The sequence below is a fragment of the Pseudophryne corroboree genome, chromosome 1 (genome assembly GCF_028390025.1).
Source record: "Pseudophryne corroboree isolate aPseCor3 chromosome 1, aPseCor3.hap2, whole genome shotgun sequence".
Taxonomy (NCBI): Eukaryota; Metazoa; Chordata; class Amphibia; order Anura; family Myobatrachidae; genus Pseudophryne; species Pseudophryne corroboree.
The window spans coordinates 168,167,710-168,190,063 of record NC_086444.1 but is presented as its reverse complement, the minus strand read 5'-3'; the positions used below and the strand labels follow the sequence as shown (position 1 = coordinate 168,190,063).

General features: G+C 47.8%; 1 long non-coding RNA gene and 1 pseudogene across 1 annotated transcript in view; one reads left to right on the top strand and one right to left on the bottom strand.

The window, feature by feature from the left end:
- The window catches only part of LOC135059064 (uncharacterized), a 104,176-nt gene that overhangs the window by 41,989 nt on the left and 39,833 nt on the right, over positions 1 to 22,354 (bottom strand). The gene's annotated exons all lie outside the window — the stretch shown is intronic.
- Positions 22,150 to 22,295, top strand: LOC134932756 (U11 spliceosomal RNA; annotated as a pseudogene).

Here is a 22,354-nt window from a genome sequence, read left to right as displayed (position 1 = left end):
GTGACCACGGATGCCAGCCTTCGAGGCTGGGGGGCAGTCACTCAGGGAAGAAACTTCCAAGGACTATGGTCGAGTCGGGAGACTTCCCTTCACATAAATATTCTGGAACTAAGGGCCATCTACAATGCCCTAAGTCAAGCAAAATCCCTGCTCCTACACCAGCCGGTGCTGATCCAGTCAGACAACATCACGGCAGTCGCCCATGTAAATCGACAGGGCGGCACAAGAAGCAGGATGGCGATGGCGGAAGCCACAAGAATTCTCCGATGGCCGGAGAATCATGTACTAGCACTGTCAGCAGTGTTCATTCCGGGAGTGGACAACTGGGAAGCAGACTTCCTCAGCAGACACGACCTCCACCCGGGAGAGTGGGGACTTCATCCAGAAGTCTTCCAGATGCTGGTAAACCGTTGGGAAAAACCACAGGTGGACATGATGGCGTCCCGCCTCAACAAAAAGTTAAAAAGATATTGTGCCAGGTCAAGGGACCCTCAGGCGATAGCTGTGGACGCTCTAGTGACACCGTGGGTGTACCAGTCGGTTTATGTGTTCCCTCCTCTGCCTCTCATACCAAAGGTATTGAGAATAATAAGAAAGCGAGGAGTAAACACCATTCTCGTGGTTCCGGATTGGCCAAGATTGGCGTGGTACCCGGAACTTCAAGAGATGCTCTCAGAGGACCCGTGGCCTCTACCGCTCAGACAGGACCTGCTACAACAGGGGCCCTGTCTGTTCCAAGACTTACCGCGGCTGCGTTTGACGGCATGGCGGTTGAACACCGGATCCTAAAGGAAAAGGGTATTCCGGAAGAAGTCATTCCTACGCTTATTAAGGCCAGGAAAGATGTTACGGCAAAGCATTATCACCGCATATGGCGGAAATATGTTGCATGGTGCGAGGCCAAAAAGGCCCCAACAGAGGAATTTCAACTAGGTCGATTTCTGCATTTCCTGCAAGCAGGAGTGAATATGGGCCTAAAACTAGGCTCCATTAAAGTACAGATCTCGGCTCTGTCGATTTTCTTTCAAAAAGAACTAGCTTCAGTACCTGAAGTTCAGACATTTGTGAAAGGAGTGCTGCATATTCAGCCCCCATTTGTGCCTCCTGTGGCACCTTGGGATCTCAACGTGATGTTGAGTTTCTTAAAATCACATTGGTTTGAGCCACTAAAAACCGTGGATCTGAAATATCTCACGTGGAAAGTGGTCATGTTATTGGCCTTGGCTTCAGCCAGGCGAGTGTCAGAATTGGCGGCTTTATCATGTAAAAGCCCTTATCTGATTTTCCATATGGATAGGGCAGAATTGAGGACTCGTCCCCAGTTTCTCCCTAAGGTGGTGTCAGCGTTTCACCTGAACCAGCCTATTGTGGTGCCTGCGGCTACTAAGGATTTGGAGGACTCCAAGTTGCTAGACGTTGTCAGGGCCCTGAAAATATATGTTTCCAGGACAGCTGGAGTCAGAAAATCTGACTCGCTGTTTATCCTGTATGCACCCAACAAGCTGGGTGCTCCTGCTTCTAAGCAGTCTATTGCTCGCTGGATTTGTAGTACAATTCAGCTTGCACATTCTGTGGCAGGCCTGCCACAGCCAAAATCTGTGAATGCCCATTCCACAAGGAAGGTGGGCTCATCTTGGGCGGCTGCCCGAGGGGTCTCGGCTTTACAACTTTGCCGAGCAGCTACTTGGTCAGGGGCAAACACGTTTGCAAAATTCTACAAATTTGATACCCTGGCTGAGGAGGACCTGGAGTTCTCTCATTCGGTGCTGCAGAGTCATCCGCACTCTCCCGCCCGTTTGGGAGCTTTGGTATAATCCCCATGGTCCTTACGGAGTTCCCAGCATCCACTAGGACGTCAGAGAAAATAAGAATTTACTCACCGGTAATTCTATTTCTCGTAGTCCGTAGTGGATGCTGGGCGCCCATCCCAAGTGCGGATTGTCTGCAATACTTGTAAATAGTTATTGTTAACTAAAGGGTTATTGTTGAGCCATCTGTTGAGAGGCTCAGTTGTTTTCATACTGTCAAACTGGATATAGTATCACGAGTTGTACGGTGTGATTGGTGTGGCTGGTAAGAGTCTTACCCGGGATTCTAAATCCTTCCTTATTATGTCTGCTCGTCCGGGCACGGTGTCCTAACTGAGGCTTGGAGGAGGGTCATAGTGGGAGGAGCCAGTGCACACCAGGTAGTCCTAAATCTTTCTAGAGTGCCCAGCCTCCTTCGGAGCCCGCTATTCCCCATGGTCCTTACGGAGTTCCCAGCATCCACTACGGACTACGAGAAATAGAATTACCGGTGAGTAAATTCTTATTTACACCACCGCGAGTAGCCTGAACTGTTGATACAAGGCCGGACGCATTCATGTGTGTGACAAATTCTGACCTCTGCATGTTGCTGCAGAATTGAGATTTGTCAGATTGGGTGATGATTTCCAAACCTTCAACTGTCCTAGTTTTAGCGAATATGGGCCCATTGTACTTTAGTTTTCTTATCCGGGTGGAACTCTGTGTGGTCTTCTGCTGCTTGTTTTGATGTGATCTGCTTTCAGGGATGATCTCCTGGTCAGCTTGAACCAGTTATTCCTCTCTGACCTCTCATTCCCATTTTATTACTTTGCTCACAGAACTGCTGCTCACTCGGTGGTTTTTGTTTTAAGGCAAGGCTATTCAACATTTAGTCCTCCAGCTGCTGTGGCACTACACATCCCAGCATGCCCTGCCACAGTTTTGCTATTAAAGCATGCTAAAACTGTGACAGGACATGCTGGAATGTGTAGTTACACAGCAGCTGGAGGGCTGAATACCCCTGCTCTCTGTTTCTAATATACCATCTGCCACCAACCATCATTCCATGTCAAAATTACTTGAAGCACATTTCTTTACCATTCTGGTGTTTGGTTGGAACAACAAATTAACCTCTTAGCCATGCGGACATTCTTTTATGCATTAATTTGTTGCCACATGCCTTAGATATTTGGATTAACAAGCAAATGTGCCTAATGAAATGGTCAGTATGTATATATGCAATCTCTGGCTGCCATTGTAAGGTTACAAAACAATCCTTTATTGTCTGGCATATCCGTAAGATCTAATAATTTTTTAGCTGTTAATTGGCCACATCTGACAGTGTATGTGCTGCCCCTGCCCATGTGACCGACATTTTCCCTGTGAGACTTGGAGAAATGTTTCCTCCACAAAGTAGAAACAGAGCGATCATGGAGATACACTGTGAAATATCCGTGTATTGGAAGAAAACAGTTCAAATATCAATATCGTTATTGAACATTTCTCTAACGTCCTAAGTGGATGCTGGGGACTCCGTAAGGACCATGGGGAATAGCGGCTCCGCAGGAGACTGGGCACAAAGTAAAAAGCTTTAGGACTACCTGGTGTGCACTGGCTCCTCCCCCTATGACCCTCCTCCAAGCCTCAGTTAAGATTTTGTGCCCGAACGAGAAGGGTGCAATCTAGGTGGCTCTCCTGAGCTGCTTAGAGAAAAAGTTTAAAGTAGGTTTTTTACTTTCAGTGAGACCTGCTGGCAACAGGCTCACTGCATCGAGGGACTAAGGGGAGAAGAAGCGTACTCACCTGCGTGCAGAGTGGATTGGGCTTCTTAGGCTACTGGACATTAGCTCCAGAGGGACGATCACAGGCCCAGCCATGGATGGGTCCCGGAGCCGCGCCGCCGTCCCCCTTACAGAGCCAGAAGACTGAAGAGTCCGGAAAATCGGCGGCAGAAGACGTCCTGTCTTCATTAAGGTAGCGCACAGCACCGCAGCTGTGCGCCATTGCTCTCAGCACACTTCACACTCCGGTCACTGAGGGTGCAGGGCGCTGGGGGGGAGCGCCCTGAGACGCAATAGAAATACCTTTTTTTGGCTAAAAATACATCACATATAGCTCCTGGGCTATATGGATGTATTTAACCCCTGCCTAAATTACAATAAAAAAGCGGGAGAAAGGTCGCCGAAAAGGGGGCGGAGCCTATCTCCTCAGCACACTGGCGCCATTTTTTCCTCACAGCTCCGTTGGAGGAAGGCTCCCTGACTCTCCCCTGCAGTCCTGCACTACAGAAACAGGGTAAAACAAGAGAGGGGGGGCATAAAATTGGCATATAAAGATATACAGCAGCTATATTAGGGAAAAACACTTATATAAGGTTATCCCTGTATATATATATAGCGCTCTGGTGTGTGCTGGCAAACTCTCCCTCTGTCTCCCCAAAGGGCTAGTGGGGTCCTGTCCTCTATCAGAGCATTCACTGTGTGTGCGCGGTGTGTCGGTACGTTGTGTCGACATGTATGAGGAGGAAAATGGTGTGGAGGCGGAGCAATTGCCTGTGTTAGTGATGTCACCCTCTAGGGAGTCGACACCTGACTGGATGATCTTATGGAAAGAATTACGTGATAGTGTCAGCACTTTACAAAAGTCTGTTGACGACATGAGACAGCCGGATAATTAGTTAATACAGGCGTCTCAAACACCGTCATGGGCTCTAAAGCGCCCGTTACATCAGGTCGATACAGACACGGACACTGACTCCAGTGTCGACGGTGAAGAAACAAACGTATTTTCCAGTAGGGCTACACGTTACATGATCACGGCAATGAAGGAGGTTTTGAACATTTCTGATACTACAAGTACCACAAAAAAGGGTATTATGTGGGGTGTGAAAAAACTACCCGTAGTTTTTCCTGAATCAGATGAATTAAATGAGGTGTGTGATGAAGCGTGGGTTTCCCCCGATAAAAAACTGCTAATTTCTAAAAAATTATTGGCATTATACCCTTTCCCGCCAGAGGTTAGGGCGCGCTGGGAAACACCCCCTAGGGTGGATAAGGCGCTCACACGCTTATCAAAACAAGTGGCGTTACCGTCTCCTGATACGGCCGCCCTCAAGGAACCAGCTGATAGGAAGCTGGAAAATGTCCTAAAAAGTATATACACACACATACTGGTATTATACTGCGACCAGCAATCGCCTCAGCCTGGATGTGCAGTGCTGGGGTGGCTTGGTCGGATTCCCTGACTGAAAATATTGATACCCTGGACAGGGACAATATATTATTGACTATAGAGCGTTTAAAAGATGCGTTTCTATATATGCGAGATGCACAGAGGGATATTTGCACTCTGGCATCAAGAGTAAGTGCGATGTCCATTTCTGCCAGAAGAGGATTATGGACGCGACAGTGGGTCAGGGGATGCGGATTCCAAACGGCATATGGAAGTATTGCCGTATAAAGGGGAGGAGTTATTTGGGGTCGGTCTATCGGACTTGGTGACCACGGCAACGGCCGGGAAATCCACCTTTCTACCCCAAGTCACCTCGCAGCAGAAAAAGATACCGTCTTTTCAGGCTCAGTCCTTTCGTCCCCATAAGGGCAAGCGGGCAAAAGGCCACTCATATCTGCCCCGGGGCAGAGGAAGGGGAAAAAGACTGCAGCAGACAGCCTCTTCCCACGAACAGAAGCCCTCCCCCGCTTCTGCCAAGTCCTCAGCATGACGCTGGGGCCTTACAAGCGGACTCAGGCACGGTGGGGGCCCGTCTCAAGATTTTCAGCGCGCAGTGGGCTCACTCGCAAGTGGACCCCTGGATCCTGCAGGTAGTATCTCAGGGGTACAAATTGGAATTCGAGACGTCTCCCCCTCGCCGGTTCCTGAAGTCTGCTTTACCAACGTCTCCCCCCGACAGGGAGGCGATATTGGAAGCCATTCACAAGCTGTATTCCCAGCAGGTGATAATCAAGGTACCCCTCCTACAACAGGGAAAGGGGTATTATTCCACGCTGTTTGTGGTACCGAAGCCGGACGGCTCGGTGAGACCCATTTTAAATCTGAAATCCTTGAACACTTACATAAGAAGGTTCAAGTTCAAGATGAAGTCACTCAGAGCAGTGATAGCGAACCTGGAAGAAGGGGACTATATGGTGTCTCTGGACATCAAGGATGCTTACTTCCATGTCCCAATTTGCCCTTCTCACCAAGGGTACCTCAGGTTTGTGGTACAGAACTGTCATTATCAGTTTCAGACGCTGCCGTTTGGATTGTCCACGGCACCCCGGGTCTTTACCAAGGTAATGGCCGAAATGATGATTCTTCTTCGAAGAAAAGGCGTCTTAATTATCCCTTACTTGGACGATCTCCTGATAAGGGCAAGGTCCAGAGAACAGTTAGAGGTCGGAGTAGCACTATCTCAAATAGTACTACGACAGCACGGTTGGATTCTAAATATTCCAAAATCGCAGCTGATTCCGACGACACGTCTGCTGTTCCTAGGGATGATTCTGGACACAGTACAGAAAAAGGTGTTTCTCCCGGAGGAGAAAGCCAGGGAGTTATCCGACCTAGTCAGGAACCTCCTAAGACCAGGCCAGGTGTCAGTGCATCAATGCACAAAGGTCCTGGGAAAGATGGTGGCTTCTTACGAAGCGATTCCATTCGGCAGATTCCACGCAAGAACTTTTCAGTGGGATCTGCTGGACAAATGGTCCGGATCGCATCTTCAAATGCATCAGCGGATAACCCTGTCTCCAAGGACAAGGGTGTCTCTCCTGTGGTGGTTACAGAGTGCTCATCTCCTAGAGGGCCGCAGATTCGGCATTCAGGATTGGGTCCTGGTGACCACGGATGCCAGCCTGAGAGGCTGGGGAGCAGTCACACAGGGAAAAGATTTCCAGGGCTTGTGGTCAAGCATGGAAACGTCACTTCACATAAATATCCTGGAACTAAGGGCCATTTACAATGCCCTAAGTCAGGCAAGGCCTCTGCTTCAGGGTCAGTCGGTGTTGATCCAGTCGGACAACATCATGGCAGTCGCCCACGTAAACAGACAGGGCGGCACAAGAAGCAGGAGGGCAATGACGGAAGTTGCAAGGATTCTTCGCTGGGCGGAAAATCATGTGATAGCACTGTCAGCAGTGTTCATTCCGGGAGTGGACAACTGGGAAGCAGACTTCCTCAGCAGACACGATCTCCACCCGGGGGAGTGGGGACTTCACCCAGAAGTCTTCCACATGATTGTGAACCATTGGGAAAAACCAAAGGTGGACATGATGGCGTCCCGCCTCAACAAAAAACTGGACAGATATTGCGCCAGGTCAAGGGACCCTCAGGCAATAGCTGTGGACGCTCTGGTAACACCGTGGGTGTACCGATCAGTGTATGTGTTCCCTCCTCTGCCTCTCATACCCAAAGTATTGAGAATCATAAGAAGGAGAGGAGTAAAGACTATACTCGTGGCTCCGGATTGGCCAAGAAGGACTTGGTACCCGGAACTTCAAGAGATGCTCACGGAAGACCCGTGGCCTCTACCTCTAAGAAAGGACCTGCTCCAGCAGGGACCATGTCTGTTTCAAGACTTACCGCGGCTGCGTTTGACGGCATGGCGGTTGAACGCCGGATCCTGAAGGAAAAAGGCATTCCGGATGAAGTCATCCCTACCCTGATCAAAGCCAGGAAGGATGTAACTGTGCAACATTATCACCGTATTTGGCGTAAATATGTTGCGTGGTGTGAGGCCAGGAAGGCCCCTACAGAGGAATTTCAACTGGGTCGTTTCCTGCATTTCCTGCAAACAGGACTGTCTATGGGCCTAAAATTAGGGTCCATTAAGGTTCAAATTTCGGCCCTGTCAATATTCTTCCAAAAAGAACTAGCTTCAGTTCCTGAAGTTCAGACGTTTGTCAAGGGGGTACTGCATATACAGCCTCCTTTTGTGCCTCCAGTGGCACCTTGGGATCTCAATGTAGTTTTGGGATTCCTAAAATCACATTGGTTTGAACCACTCACCACTGTGGACTTAAAATATATCACATGGAAAGTGGTAATGATGTTAGCCCTGGCTTCAGCCAGGCGTGTATCAGAATTGGCGGCTTTATCCTATAAAAGCCCTTACCTAATTTTTCATACGGATAGGGCAGAATTGAGGACTCGGCCTCAATTTCTTCCTAAGGTGGTTTCAGCATTTCACTTAAACCAGCCTATTGTGGTGCCTGCGGCTACTAGGGACTTGAAGGATTCCAAGTTGCTAGACGTAGTCAGGGCCCTGAAAATATATGTTTCCAGGACGGCTGGGGTCAGAAAATCTGACTCGCTGTTTATCCTGTATGCACCCAACAAGCTGGGTGCTCCTGCTTCTAAGCAGACGATTGCTCGTTGGATTTGTAGTACAATTCAGCTTGCACATTCTGTGGCAGGCCTGCCACAGCCAAAATCTGTAAAAGCCCATTCCACACGGAAAGTGGGCTCATCTTGGGCGGCTGCCCGAGGGGTCTCGGCTTTACAACTTTGCCGAGCAGCTACTTGGTCAGGGGCAAACACATTTGCTAAATTCTACAAATTTGATACCCTGGCTGAGGAGGACCTGGAGTTCTCTCATTCGGTGCTGCAGAGTCATCCGCACTCTCCCGCCCGTTTGGGAGCTTTGGTATAATCCCCATGGTCCTTACGGAGTCCCCAGCATCCACTTAGGACGTTAGAGAAAATAAGAATTTACTTACCGATAATTCTATTTCTCATAGTCCGTAGTGGATGCTGGGCGCCCATCCCAAGTGCGGATTGTCTGCAATACTTGTACATAGTTATTGTTACAAAAATCGGGTTATTATTGTTGTGAGCCATCTTTTCAGAGGCTCCTTTGTTATCATGCTGTTAACTGGGTTCAGATCACAAGTTGTACGGTGTGATTGGTGTGGCTGGTTTGAGTCTTACCCGGGATTCAAAATCCTTCCTTATTGTGTACGCTCGTCCGGGCACAGTATCCTAACTGAGGCTTGGAGGAGGGTCATAGGGGGAGGAGCCAGTGCACACCAGGTAGTCCTAAAGCTTTTTACTTTGTGCCCAGTCTCCTGCGGAGCCGCTATTCCCCATGGTCCTTACGGAGTCCCCAGCATCCACTACGGACTATGAGAAATAGAATTATCGGTAAGTAAATTCTTATTTTTTGGTTGCAAGCTAATGTACAAAGTTTAACATGTGAATTAACAACTTGCCTGGTGTGGTCGCATCTGATGTAAGCGCGTCAAGCTGTGGTTTCCTGATATGGTTGCATCTGATGTGACCAGTAAAACACCCACTGGGTGGCTGCTGGAAGATAGTCCTCCAATCCTGGCTCCTATGTACCCATGTCTCTGCCCCCCGTGTGTCATATCTGTTGCCCACAGTGATCTGGTGGCACCACCCCCACATGGTGGCTAAAGAGCATCAAGACTGTAAAGAAAGCTGTAGCTCAGTAACCGCAGATTTTCTTCCTAATGCATTAAGATCATTGTGACCAGCAGTGATCAGGTAACCCAGTGGCTACCCCTACTTGGCGGCTGTAGAAAGGAGTAGCCACCAGTAACTACAGCGCTGCCCCCACTGTGCAGACCCGACGGCTGGAGACAGGAGTAGCCGCCATGGACATATGAGTATAGTAGCACCTCTTTCTCCATAAGGTCATATTAGAGCTAATTTAAAGATGTTTTTGTTGAAAATCTTTTTATGAAGCAGCAAGTTTTGAAATATTTTCTCTAACATCCTAGTGGATACTGGGAATTGAAGATTACCGTGAGTTATAGATCATGTCCATTGGATCCTGGCACTTTAAGAAATTAATAGTGTGTGCTGGCTCCTCCCCTCTATGCCCCTCCTGCAGACTCGGTTTAGAAAAATGTGCCCAAGGAGCTGGGTGCATTCTGTTGCTCTCCAGAACTTGCGGTAAGCCGTAAACCAGCAGCTGCTTGTACTTCGGACCAGACCTCAGGATCCTCTTCCACGAAGCCCTCCGCGTGACGGTTGGCCCCAGCAGCAAGGCGACTTTCAGGTAGGTGACCGCCTTCAGCACTGCACCCACATATGGGCAGAGTCCTGCCAGGATCCTTGGGTGAGTGATCTCGTATCCCAAGGATACCGACTGGAATTCCAGGAACTCCCTCCTCTCAGATTCTTCATGTCATGGTTACCAGCTTCACCTGTAGCAAAGGTTACCTTGCAAGAGGCAGTTCAAAAACTGCTGTCATCAGGAGTTATTGTTCCAGTACCTTCTCCACTCCACACAACAGGGTTTTATTCAAGCCTCTTTGTAGTCCCGAAGCCGGGCAGCTCTGTACGTCCGATTTTGAACCTCAAATCCCTGAACCCTTTATCTTCCGAGTGTTCAAATTCAAGATGGAATCACTAAGAGCGGTAATAGCAAGTCTGGAGGAGGAGGAGTTTATAGTATCCCTCGATATGAAGGATGCATATCCCAATATGGCTGTACTGGACCAACATTTCCAGTTTCAGGCCTTACCCTTTGGTCTCTCCACAGCCCCAAGGGTTTTCACAAAAGTCAAGTCAGAAATGATGCTGCAATTGCGCATGATGGGTGTCAACATAATCACGTTTACTGGACGATCTCCTGATAAAGGCAGTATCCCGGGAACAGCTGCTGCACAACATTGACTTGACTACTCGCCTGCTTATGGACCATGGATGGATCCTCAATTTCTGGAAATCTCACCTGGAACTGTTGCAGAGAATTCAGTTCCTGGGAATGATTCTGGATACGATGTCTCCAAAGGTTTACCTTCTAATGGACAAGGCCTTGACTATTCAGTCTATGGTCCGTTCGATACTAAAACCACACAGGATCTCAATCCACCTTTGCATCCACTTGCTGGGCAAGATGGTAGCCTCCTACGAGGCAATACAGTACGGTAGGTTCCATGCACGACCATTTCAACTGGATCTGTTAGACAAATGGTCGGTGTCGCACCTGCACATGCATCAGAATATAACCTGTCGCCGAAAGCAAGGATTTCCCTACTATGGTGGCTACAAGTCTCCCATCTTGTGGAGGGTCGGAGTTTCAATACCCAGTCTTACACTCAGTTAACAACGGACGCCAGCCTCCTGGGTTGAGGGGCTGTGACCCAAGGAGCACATTTCTAGGAGAGATGGTTGGGTCAGGAAACTGCACTTCCAATCAACATCCTGTAACTCAGGGCAATTTGCAATGCTCTCCTACAAACCTTATACCTACTTCGGAATCAGGCCATCCAGGTGCAGTCGGGCAACGCCACAGCAGTGGCGTACATAAACCAACAGGGAGGAAAAAGAAGCAGGACCACAATGCGAGAGGTGTCAAGGATACTCCTCATGGCAGAAGCCAACGCAAGGGCCATCTCAGCCATATACATTCCAGGAGTGGACAACTGGGAAGCGAACTTCCTAAGCAGACACGACATCCATCCGGAGTAATGGGGCCTTCACCCTCGGGTGTTTCAACAACTGATTTACTGATGGGGCTGTCCGCATATAGATTTGATGGCTTCTCTGCTCAACAAGAAGCTCCGTTGTTATTGTTCCAGAAAGAGGGACCCACAGGCAATAGCGGTGGACGCTCTGACATCACAGTGGAATTACCAGTTTGTGTACCTGTTTCCTCCAATTCCCCTCATTCCAAGAGTTCTAAAAAGACTCAAAAAGGAAAGCAGCAGGAAAGAAAATTACCAACGTAATTAGTCCGGCGCTTACAAATTGAGGTGTTTGACCTAAAGCAGCTGCTATGTAGGGGCAGTCACCCCCTTGAAGGAACAGTTAAAAGGACAAAAAATGCAGCGCTGTAAACTGGAAATATAAGTGTATATAATTTATTTAAAAGATTTAAATTGCAATATCTCATAAGTACTTATGTAGTAACACACAGTAGATGCTTTAAAAGAGTATCTTAACCTAAACCTATAGGGCAAACTCAGCACAGCAAATGACAATTGGATAATATCATATGTAGAAGCTTCACAGCGAAACGCGTCGGTTTTGAGAAGCCCACATCACTTTTCCAATTGATGTCCTGGAACAACGCCTAGAAGTCCATCACTTATGAAAACAGGGATACACTGTTGTCCATATTAAGGAGTACAAGACCAAGCTTCTACAAGGACTCTGATGCCCAGATCCAAGCTCTAAAGGTCCGTACAATCGACTCCACAAGGACTATCTATTCAGTGTTTTATGCACGCCTGGGACTGTGGCTAAAATTTCCATGGACTCCATACAAAGGATCATGTGAGGCTTCTACATATGATATCCAATTGTCATTTGCTGTGCTGAGTTTGCCCTATAGGTTTAGGTTAAGATACTCTTTTAAAGCATCTACTGTGTGTTACTACATAAGTACTTATGAGAGATTGCAATTTAAATCTTTTTAATAAATTATATACACTTATATTTCCAGTTTACAGCGCTGCATTTTTTGTCCTTTCAAAAAGGAAATCGTTCAGGCAATTTGAATTGCCCCAGATTGGCCTTGGCGGGCCTGGTATGCGGACCTCCTGACCTTGTCTCTGGAGGAACTTTGGCCTCTGCGGCTACTCAAGGACTTTCTTCAACAAGGACCGTTTGTCTATCCAGACTTACAGCGGCTACGTTTGCCTGCTTGGAAGTTGAGAGGGAGATTTTAAGCAGAAAGGGTCTCCCATCCAAGGTTATTTCAACTATGATCCATGCCTGTAAGGTGGTTACATTCAAACATCACCACTGTATTTGGAAGAAATATGTTTCTTGGTGCGAGGGTAGAAAATACTCTCCAGTGGAATTTCGTTTGGACCGTTTTCTACTGTTCCTGCAAGCAGGCGTGGATAAGGACCTACGTTTAGGTTCTATCAAAGTTCAGTTTTTGTCCATCTTCTTCCAGAAACAACTGGCGGGACTTCCTGAAGTACAGACCTTTCTAAAGGGGGCTATGCACATTCAACCGCCCTTTGTTCCTCCCACGACTCTGTGGGACCTCAGTGTGGTCTTGAGCTCTCTCCAGTTGGATTAGTTTGAACCCTTACATACGGTAGACTTAAAATACTTAATGTGGAAGACTGTTATGGTACTGGCCTTGGCTTCTGATCGACGTGTGTCAGAATTGGGGGCCTTGTCCTGTAAGAGCCCGTACTTGATATTTCATGAGGATAGGGTGGAGCTCAGAACTCGCCCACAATTTTTGCCAAAAGTAGTGTCTGCCTTTCACGTAGATCAACCAATTGTAGTTCCAGTGTTATTTGACACTTCTGTTGCTCTAAAGTCCCTGAATGTAGTGAAGGCTTTGAGGATTTACATCAAAAGGACAGCTAGCCACAGGAAGTCTGACTCGCTTTTCGTCCTTTATGATGCTACAAAAATTGGTCGCCCTGCCTCCAAGCAGTCCATTGCTCATTGGCTCAAATTGACTTCAACAAGCCTATACTTCAGCAGCTGCTGCCAAGTTCTATTCAGGCCCACTCCACAAGGTCGGTGGGTTCTTCCTGGGCGGCTGCCCGGGGTATCTCGGCCTTACAGTTGTGCCGGGCAGCTACTTGGTCTGTTTCGAACACGTTCATTAAGTTCGACACCTTGGCCAAGTATGACCTTCAATTTGGTCAAGCAGTTTTGCCGGGGTCTCATCACTCTCCCACCCATTCTGGTAGCTTTGGAACGTCCCAGTATCCACTAGGATGTTAGAGAAAATAGGGAGTTAAATACCTATCGGTAATTGCTTTTCTCGTAGTCCGTAGTGGATACTGGGCCCCTGCCTCAGTGCCTTGTTTTCTGCTTACTTGGTTGTAAGTGTTTTTGGTTGGGTTTGCTGTTACTTTCCCTGTTCCATGTTTGGCTAGCTTTGATATCCTTCTAGTTAGTGTTTCTTTCCTCTGTTCTGCTTAGCTCTGCTGTCTTTGTTATTGTGTGTTGGTTTGTTACCTCACCGCTGTTTTGTGTTATAGCCTTCTCTCTAAGTATGTCCGTCTCCTCAGGCACAGTTTTCCTAGACTGACTCTGCAGGAGGGGCATAGAGGGAAGGAGCCAGAGCACACTATTAATTAAGTGCCAGACTCCAATGAACATGATCTATACCCCATGGTAATATTCAATTCCCAGTATCCATTACGGACTACAAGAAAAGGAACTAGTAGCATAGTAACATAGTAAATGAATTGAATAGAGGCAAAATGCCCATTGTGTTCAATCTGTATTGAGTTGATTATAATGTACCTCCTGAAGTAATGTTTTATGACTAGTTACCAACTATAAATCATGTTCCACCCGTATTATCAACATCAGTATTTTAAATGTTATAACCTTGGATATCATTTTCAATCAAAAATGTATCCAATCCATTTTTAAATGTATTTACAGAGGCTGCCATTACCACCTTCCCTGGCAGGGAATTCCAAATCGTTATTGCCCGTATTGGCCCTACACACTGGCATATAAAACAGAACGATATGAACGTTCTCGTTCAATGAACGAGAACTCGTTCATATCGTTCTGTGTGTAGGCACCAACTATTAACGATACGCAGCCCTGCGCTCGTTAATCATTGGTGCCCCGTCGCTTATGCATGCAGGCCGATATGGACGAGATTGTCCATATTAGTGTGAAGTGCTATGGAGCTGGGTGACGGGAGTGAAGAAGCTTCACTACCCCACCCCCTGCCGCCGGGTCGCCTGTCTGTCGTATCCGCCGTCGGACAGCTCAGTGGCGGATCAATGTGTGTAGGGCCCTTAACAGTGAAGAACCCTTTCCTACGTTGCGTACGGAATTTTCTCTCTAGCCTCAGCGAGTGCCCACGTGTCCTCAACAGAGTTTTTAATAAATAATTCCTCTGATAACGCTTTGTAATGTCCCTTCACATATTTGAAGATATTAATAATGTCTCCTCTTAGACGCCTCTTTTCCAGTGTAGACATATTCAACCTAGTAAGCCTTTCCTCGTAATCCAGTCCCACTAGCCCTTTAATCAATTTAGTAGCTTGCCTTTGAACCCTTTCAAGTTAACCAATCTTTTTTTATTATTATTATATACAGTGGGGCCCAAAATTGAACACAATATTCCAGGTGCGGACGTAACAATGATTTGAACAGCAGCATGATTACACTCTCATCCCTTGTCGCAATTCCCCGTTTTATGCACGCTAACACCTTACTTGCCTCCTTTACTGCGCTTTGATATTGTATACGGTTATTAAGCCTATTATCAATGAGTACCCCAATATCTTTTTCCAATACAGTTACCCCTAGACTTTACCCATTTAATATGCAGGATGCAAGTTTGTTTTTAGTCCCAAAATACATAACCTTGCATTTCTCTAACGTCCTAGTGGATGCTGGGGACTCCGTCAGGACCATGGGGAATAGCGGCTCCGCAGGAGACAGGGCACAAAAGCAAGCTTTTAGGATCACATGGTGTGCACTGGCTCCTCCCCCCATGACCCTCCTCCAAGCCTCAGGTTTTTGTGCCCGGCCGAGAAGGGTGCAATCTAGGTGGCTCTCTTAAAGAGTTGCTTAGAAAAAGTTTTTAGGTTCTTTATTTTCAGTGAGTCCTGCTGGCAACAGGCTCACTGCATCGAGGGACTTAGGGGAGAGATTTTCAACTCACCTGCGTGCAGGATGGATTGGATTCTTATGCTACTGGACATAGCTCCAGAGGGAGTCGGAACACAGGGCTCGCCCTGGGGTTCGTCCCGGAGCCGCGCCGCCGACCCCCCTTGCAGATGCTGAAGATGAAGAGGTCCGGAACCAGGCGGCAGAAGACTCTTAGTCTTCATCAGGTAGCGCACAGCACTGCAGCTGTGCGCCATTGTTGTCAGCACACTTCACACAGCGGTCACGGAGGGTGCAGGGCGCTGGGGGGGGGCGCCCTGGGCAGCAATGTATAATACCTGTATGGCGAAAAATACATCACATATAGCCCTTGAGGCTATATGGATGTATTTAACCCCTGCCAGATATCTAAAACTCCGGAGAAGAAGCCCGCCGAAAAGGGGGCGGGGCCTATTCTCCTCAGCACACAGCGCCATTTTCCCTCACAGAAAGGCTGGTGGGAAGGCTCCCATGCTCTCCCCTGCACTGCACTACAGAAACAGGGTTAAAACAGAGAGGGGGGGCACTGATTTGGCGATATGTATATATATTAAAATGCTATAAGGGAGGAACACTTATATAAAGGTTGTCCCTGGATAATTATAGCGTTTTGGTGTGTGCTGGCAAACTCTCCCTCTGTCTCCCCAAAGGGCTAGTGGGTCCTGTCCTCTATCAGAGCATTCCCTATGTGTGTGCTGTATGTCGGTACGTGTGTGTCGACATGTATGAGGAAAATATTGGTGAGGAGGCGGAGCAAATTGCCTGTAATGGTGATGTCACTCTCTAGGGAGTCGACACCGGAATGGATGGCTTATTTATGGAATTACGTGACAATGTCAACACGCTGCAAGCCGGTTGACGACATGAGAGGGCCGGCGAACAAATTAGTATCTGTCCAGGCGTCTCAAACACCGTCAGGGGCTGTAAAATGCCCATTTACCTCAGTCGGTCGACACAGACCCAGACACGGACACTGATTTCAGTGTCGACGGTGAAGAAACAAACGTATTTTCTTTTAGGGCCACACGTTAAGGGCAATGAAGGAGGTGTTACATATTTCTGATACTCCAAGTACCACAAAAAAGGGTATTATGTGTGAGGTGAAAAAACTACCTGTAGTTTTTCCTGAATCAGATAAATTAAATGAAGTGTGTGATGATGAGTGGGTTTCCCCCGATAGAAAATTATTGGCGGTATACCCTTTCCCGCCAGAAGTTAAGGCGCGGTGGGAAACACCCCTCAGGGTGGATAAGGCGCTCACACGCTTATCAGAACAAGTGGCGGTACCATCTACGGATAGGGCCGTACTTAAGGAGCCAGCTGATAGGAGGCTGAAAAATATCCTAAAAAGTATACACACACATGCTGGTGTTATACTGCGACCAGCGATCGCCTCAGCCTGGATGTGCAGAGCTGAGGTGGCTTGGTCGGATTCCCTGACTAAAAATATTGATACCTTTGACAGGGACAGTATTTTATTGACTATAGAGCATTTAAAGGATGCATTTCTATATATGCGAGATGCGCAGAGGGATATTTGCACTCTGGCATCAAGAGTAAATGCGATGTCCATATCTGCAAGAAGATGTTTATGGACACGACAGTGGTCAGGTGATGCAGATTCCAAACGGCACAAAGATGTATTGCCGTATAAAGGGGAGGAGTTATTTGGGGTCGGTCCATGGGACCTGGTGGCCAGGGCAACTGCTGGAAAATCCACCGTTTTTTACCCTAAGTCACATCTCTGCAGAAAAAGACACCGTCTTTTCAGCCTCAGTCCTTTCGTCCCTATAAGAGTCATATCTGCCCAGGGATAGAGGAAAGGGAAGAAGACTGCAGCAGGCAGCCCATTCCCAGGAACAGAAACCCTCCACCGCTTCTACCAAGTTCTCAGCATGACGCTGGGACCGTACAGGACCCCTGGATCCTACAAGTAGTATCCAAGGGGTACAGATTGGAATGTCGAGAGGTTTCCCCCCTCGCAGGTTCCTGTAGTCTGCTGTACCAATGTCTCCCTCCGACAGGGAGGCAGTATTGAAAACAATTCACAAGCTGTATTCCCAGCAGGTGATAATAAAATTACCCCTCCGACAACAAGGAAAGGGGTATTACTCCACACTATATGGTGGTACTGAAGGCTAGGTGAGACCTATTCTAAATCTGGAAAATTTGAACACTTACAAGGGTTCAAATCCAGATGGAGTCACTCAGAGCAGTGATAGCAAAGAACAAGGGGACTATATGGTGTCCCGGGACATCAGGGATGCTTACCTCCATGTTCCAAAATTTGCCTTTTCTCACCAAGGGTACCTCAGGTTCGTGGTACAGAACTGTCACTATCAGTTTCAAGACGATGCCGTTGGATTGTCCAAGGCACCCCGGGTCCTTACCAAGGTAATGACCGAAAGGAGGATTCGTCTTCAAAGAAAATGGACGACCTCCTGATAAGAACAAGGTCCAGAGAACAGTTGGAGGTCGGAGTAGCACTATCTCAAGTAGTTCTACGACAGCACGGGTGGATTCTAAATATTCCAAAACCGCAGTTGTTCCGACGACACGTCTGCTGGTCCTAGGGATGATTCTGGACACAGTCCAGGAAAAGGTGTTTCTCCCAGAGGAGAAAGCCAGGGAGTTATCCGAGCTAATCGGGATCCTCCTAAAACCAGGAAAAGTGTCAGTGCATCATTGCACAAGAGTCCTGGTAAAAATGGTGGCTTATTACGAAGCGCTTCCATTCGGCAGATTTCACGCAAGAACTCTTCAGTGGGATCTGCTGGACAAATGGTCCGGATCGCATCTTCAGATGCATCAGCGGATAACCCTATATCCAAGGACAAGGGTGTCTCTCCTGTGGTGATTACAGAGTGCTCATCTTCTAGAGGGCCGCAGATTCGGCATTCAGGATTGGATGCTGGTGACCACGGAGGCCAGCCTGAGAGGCTGGGGAGCAGTCACACAAGGAGTGTGATCAAGTCTGGAGAATTCTCTCCACATAAATATACTGGAGCTAAGAGCAAATTTATAATGCTATAAGCTTAGCAAGACCTCTGCTTCAAGGTCAGCCGGTATTGATCCAGTGGGATAACATCACGGCAGTCGCCCGCGTAAACAGAAAGGGCGGCACAAGAAGCAGGAGGGCAGTGGCAAAACTGCAAGGATTTTTCGCTAGGCGGAAAATCATGTGATAGCACTGTCAGCAGTGTTCATTCCGGGAGTGGACGACTGGGAAGCAGACTTCCTCAGCAGGCACGACCTCCACCCGGGAGAGTGGGAACTTCATCGGGAAGTTTTCCGCATGATTGTGAACCGTTGGGAAAGACCAAAGGTGGACATGATGGCGTCCCGCCCGAACAAAAATTGGGACAGGTATTGCGCCAGGTCACGAGACCTTCAGGCGATAGCTGTGGACGTCCTGGTAACACCGTGGGTGTAACAGTCGGTGTATGTGTTCCCTCCTCTGCTTCTCATAACCAAGGTATTGAGAATTATAAGACATAGAGGAGTAAGAACTATACTCGTGGCTCCGGATTGGCCAAGAGGGACTTGGTAACCGGAACTTCAAGAGATGCTCACAGAGGACTAATGGCCTCGGGAGCTAAGAAGGGATTTGCTTTCAGCAAGTACCATGTCTGTTCCAAGAGGAACCGTGGCATCGGCCTTTAAGAAAGGACCTGCTCCAGCAGGGACCTTGTCTGTTCCAAGACTTACCGCGACTGCGTTTGACGGCATGGCGGTTTGAACGCCGGATCCTAAGGGAAAAGGCATTCCGGAAGAGGTCATACCTACCCTGGTCAAAGCCAGGAAGGAGGTGACCGCACAACGTTATCACCACATGTGGTGAAAATATGTTGCGTGGGTGAGGCCAGGAAGGCCCCACGAAAAAATTTCAACTAGGTCGTTTTCTGCACTTCCTGCAAACAGGAGTGTCTATGAGCCTCAAATTGGGGTCCATTAAGGTTCAAGTTTCGGCCCTATAGATTTTCTTCCAGAAAGAATTGGCTTCAGTTCCTGAAGTCCAGACGTTTGTCAAGGGAGTATTGCATATACAGCCCTTGTGTGCCTCCAGTGGCACCGTGGGATCTCAACGTAGTGTTGGGATTCCTCAAATCATATTGGTTTGAACCATTCAAATCTGTGGATTTGAAATATCTCACATGGAAAGTGACCATGCTGTTGGCCCTGGCCTGGGCCAGGCGATTGTTAAAATTGGCGGCTTTGTCTTACAAAAGCCCATATTTGATTTTCCATTCGGACAGGGCAGAACTGCGGACTCGTCCCCAGTTTCTTCCTAAGGTGGTGTCAGCGTTTCACCTGAAACAACCTATTGTGGTGCCTGCGGCTACTAGGGACTTGGAGGACTCCAAGTTGCTAGACGTTGTCAGGGCCCTGAAAATATATATATATATATATATATATAATTCCAGGACGGCTGGAGTCAGAAAGTCTGACTTGCTGTTTATATTGTAGGCACCCAAAAAGCTGGGTGCTCCTGCTTCTAAGCAGACTATTGCTCGTTGGATTTGTAGTACAATTCAGCTTGCACATTCTGTGGCAGGCCTGCCACAGCCAAAATCTGTAAATGCCCATTCCACAAGGAAGGTGGGCTCATCTTGGGCGGCTGCCCGAGGGGTCTCGGCTTTACAACTTTGCCGAGCAGCTACTTGGTCAGGGGCAAACACGTTTGCTAAATTCTACAAATTTGATACCCTGGCTGAGGAGGACCTGGAGTTCTCTCATTCGGTGCTGCAGAGTCATCCGCACTCTCCCGCCCGTTTGGGAGCTTTGGTATAATCCCCATGGTCCTTACGGAGTCCCCAGCATCCACTTAGGACGTTAGAGAAAATAAGATTTTACTTACCGATAAATCTATTTCTCATAGTCCGTAGTGGATGCTGGGCGCCCATCCCAAGTGCGGATTGTCTGCATTACTTGTACATAGTTATTGTTACAAAAAATCGGGTTATTATTGTTGTGAGCCATCTTTTTTAGAGGCTACTTCATTGTTATCATACTGTTAACTGGGTTCAAATCACAAGTTGTACGGTGTGATTGGTGTGGCTGGTATGAGTCTTACCCGGGATTCAAGATCCTTCCTTATTGTGTACGCTCGTCCGGGCACAGTACCTAACTGAGGCTTGGAGGAGGGTCATGGGGGGAGGAGCCAGTGCACACCATGTGATCCTAAAAGCTTGCTTTTGTGCCCTGTCTCCTGCGGAGCCGCTATTCCCCATGGTCCTGACGGAGTCCCCAGCATCCACTACGGACTATGAGAAATAGATTTATCGGTAAGTAAAATCTTATTTTTTCTATATTGAACCTCATTCTCCATTTAGATGCCCAGATTTCAAGTCATTCTGTAGAGACTCCACATCTATTTCCGAATTAATTACCCTACGCAGTTTAGTATCATCTGTAAAGATTGACACTGCTTTCCAGGCCTATTTCTAGGTCATTGATAAATATGTTGAACAGTAGTGGCCCGAGTACAGACCCTTGTGGTATTCCGCTGACTACTGGTGTCCAGCTTGAGTACTTCCCGTTGACCACTATTTGCTGTACCCTGTTATCCAGCCAGTTACTTATCCATGTACAGTTTTTCCTAGGCCAAGCTCTTTTAATTTGATGATCAGTCTCATGTTAGGCTTTTGCAAAATCTAAGTAGACCACATCCACTTCTTTCCCTGGTCGATTGTCGCTCACTTCCTCATAGAAGCTAAGTTAGTTTGACATGATCGGTCCCTCACAAACCCATGCTGGTTCTTGCTAATAATCTTAGCGGTCTGCAGATACTCCCTTAGAATTCCTCCCAATATTTTCCCCACTATAGATGTCAAACTAACCGGTCTGTAGTTACCCGGATTTTTTTTTATCCCTTTTTAATTAATGGCACTACCTCAGCTATACGCCAATCCTTCGGTACCATGCCTGATCTAATTGAACTATTGAAAATCAAGTATAGGGGTCTTGCTAGTTGTGACCTAAGATTCATAAGAACCCTCGGGTGAAGTCCATCAGGGCCAGGTGATTAATAAATCTTAATTTTTCTTAGTCTCTCCCGGACTACTTCTCTTAAACAAGTATCTAACCAAGAATCATTACTGTCGCTATTGTTATACACTACTCCCACCGTCCGTTCTTCTCTGGTGAATGCTGATGGAAAAAATTTGTTCAGTGTTTCCGCTTTTATTTCGTAATCATTATCAGTACTCCAAGTTCATCTTTTATTGGACCTATGTTCTCCTTTTCTCCTTCATCCACTAGGGGCCACTGGAGCGTAGTTACAATGGGGAAATAGTAGGCAGTAATTGGGAGCTGGCACTTTAAAATTCTCACACTGTGGCTAGCTCCTCCCCTACTATCTCCCCTCCAAGCCAGTCTTAGTTAGTGCCCGAGGGTAGCTGGTTCACTTGGGTTTAGCTGAAGAATTTTTTCTTTATTATTTTATTTTTCTTACTTACACACACAGACTGGCAGCTCTGCCACTGCCAGTCTGCACCGCGGGAACTGCCGGCGGGGTCCCATCGCAGCTGCGTGCGGCTCGGGATGGGTCCCGGCTGAGGGAGACACTGAGCTCTCCTGAGTTGGCGGACACCGCTGCGTGCGGCGCGTGTCGGGGCTGCTCAACCAGCAGAAGATTCCGGCAGCAAGGCAGCGGTGAGTATCAAAAATGGCCGGACACCGCTGCTTGCGGCGTGTGTCGGGGCCGATCGGTCGAGCAAGACTCCGCTGAGTGCGGCTCCTGACGACATTACATCAGGACAGCGGTGAGTACAATCTCCCCCCCTCCAGACTGATGTATGTTTTTACTTAATTTAATGTACATGTGCATGGCACATCATGGTCTCCTAGTTTGGGGACATGGTGCGGAATCGATATCAAGAGATTTCGGAAGCATAATTTTTGCTATCAGGACTGCTTGTGAGTGACTCTCCGAGCGTCCTAAAAGGCGCACTTACTGATTTGAACTTGGCGCCATTATGTGGGGGGCGGAGCTTCAGCCC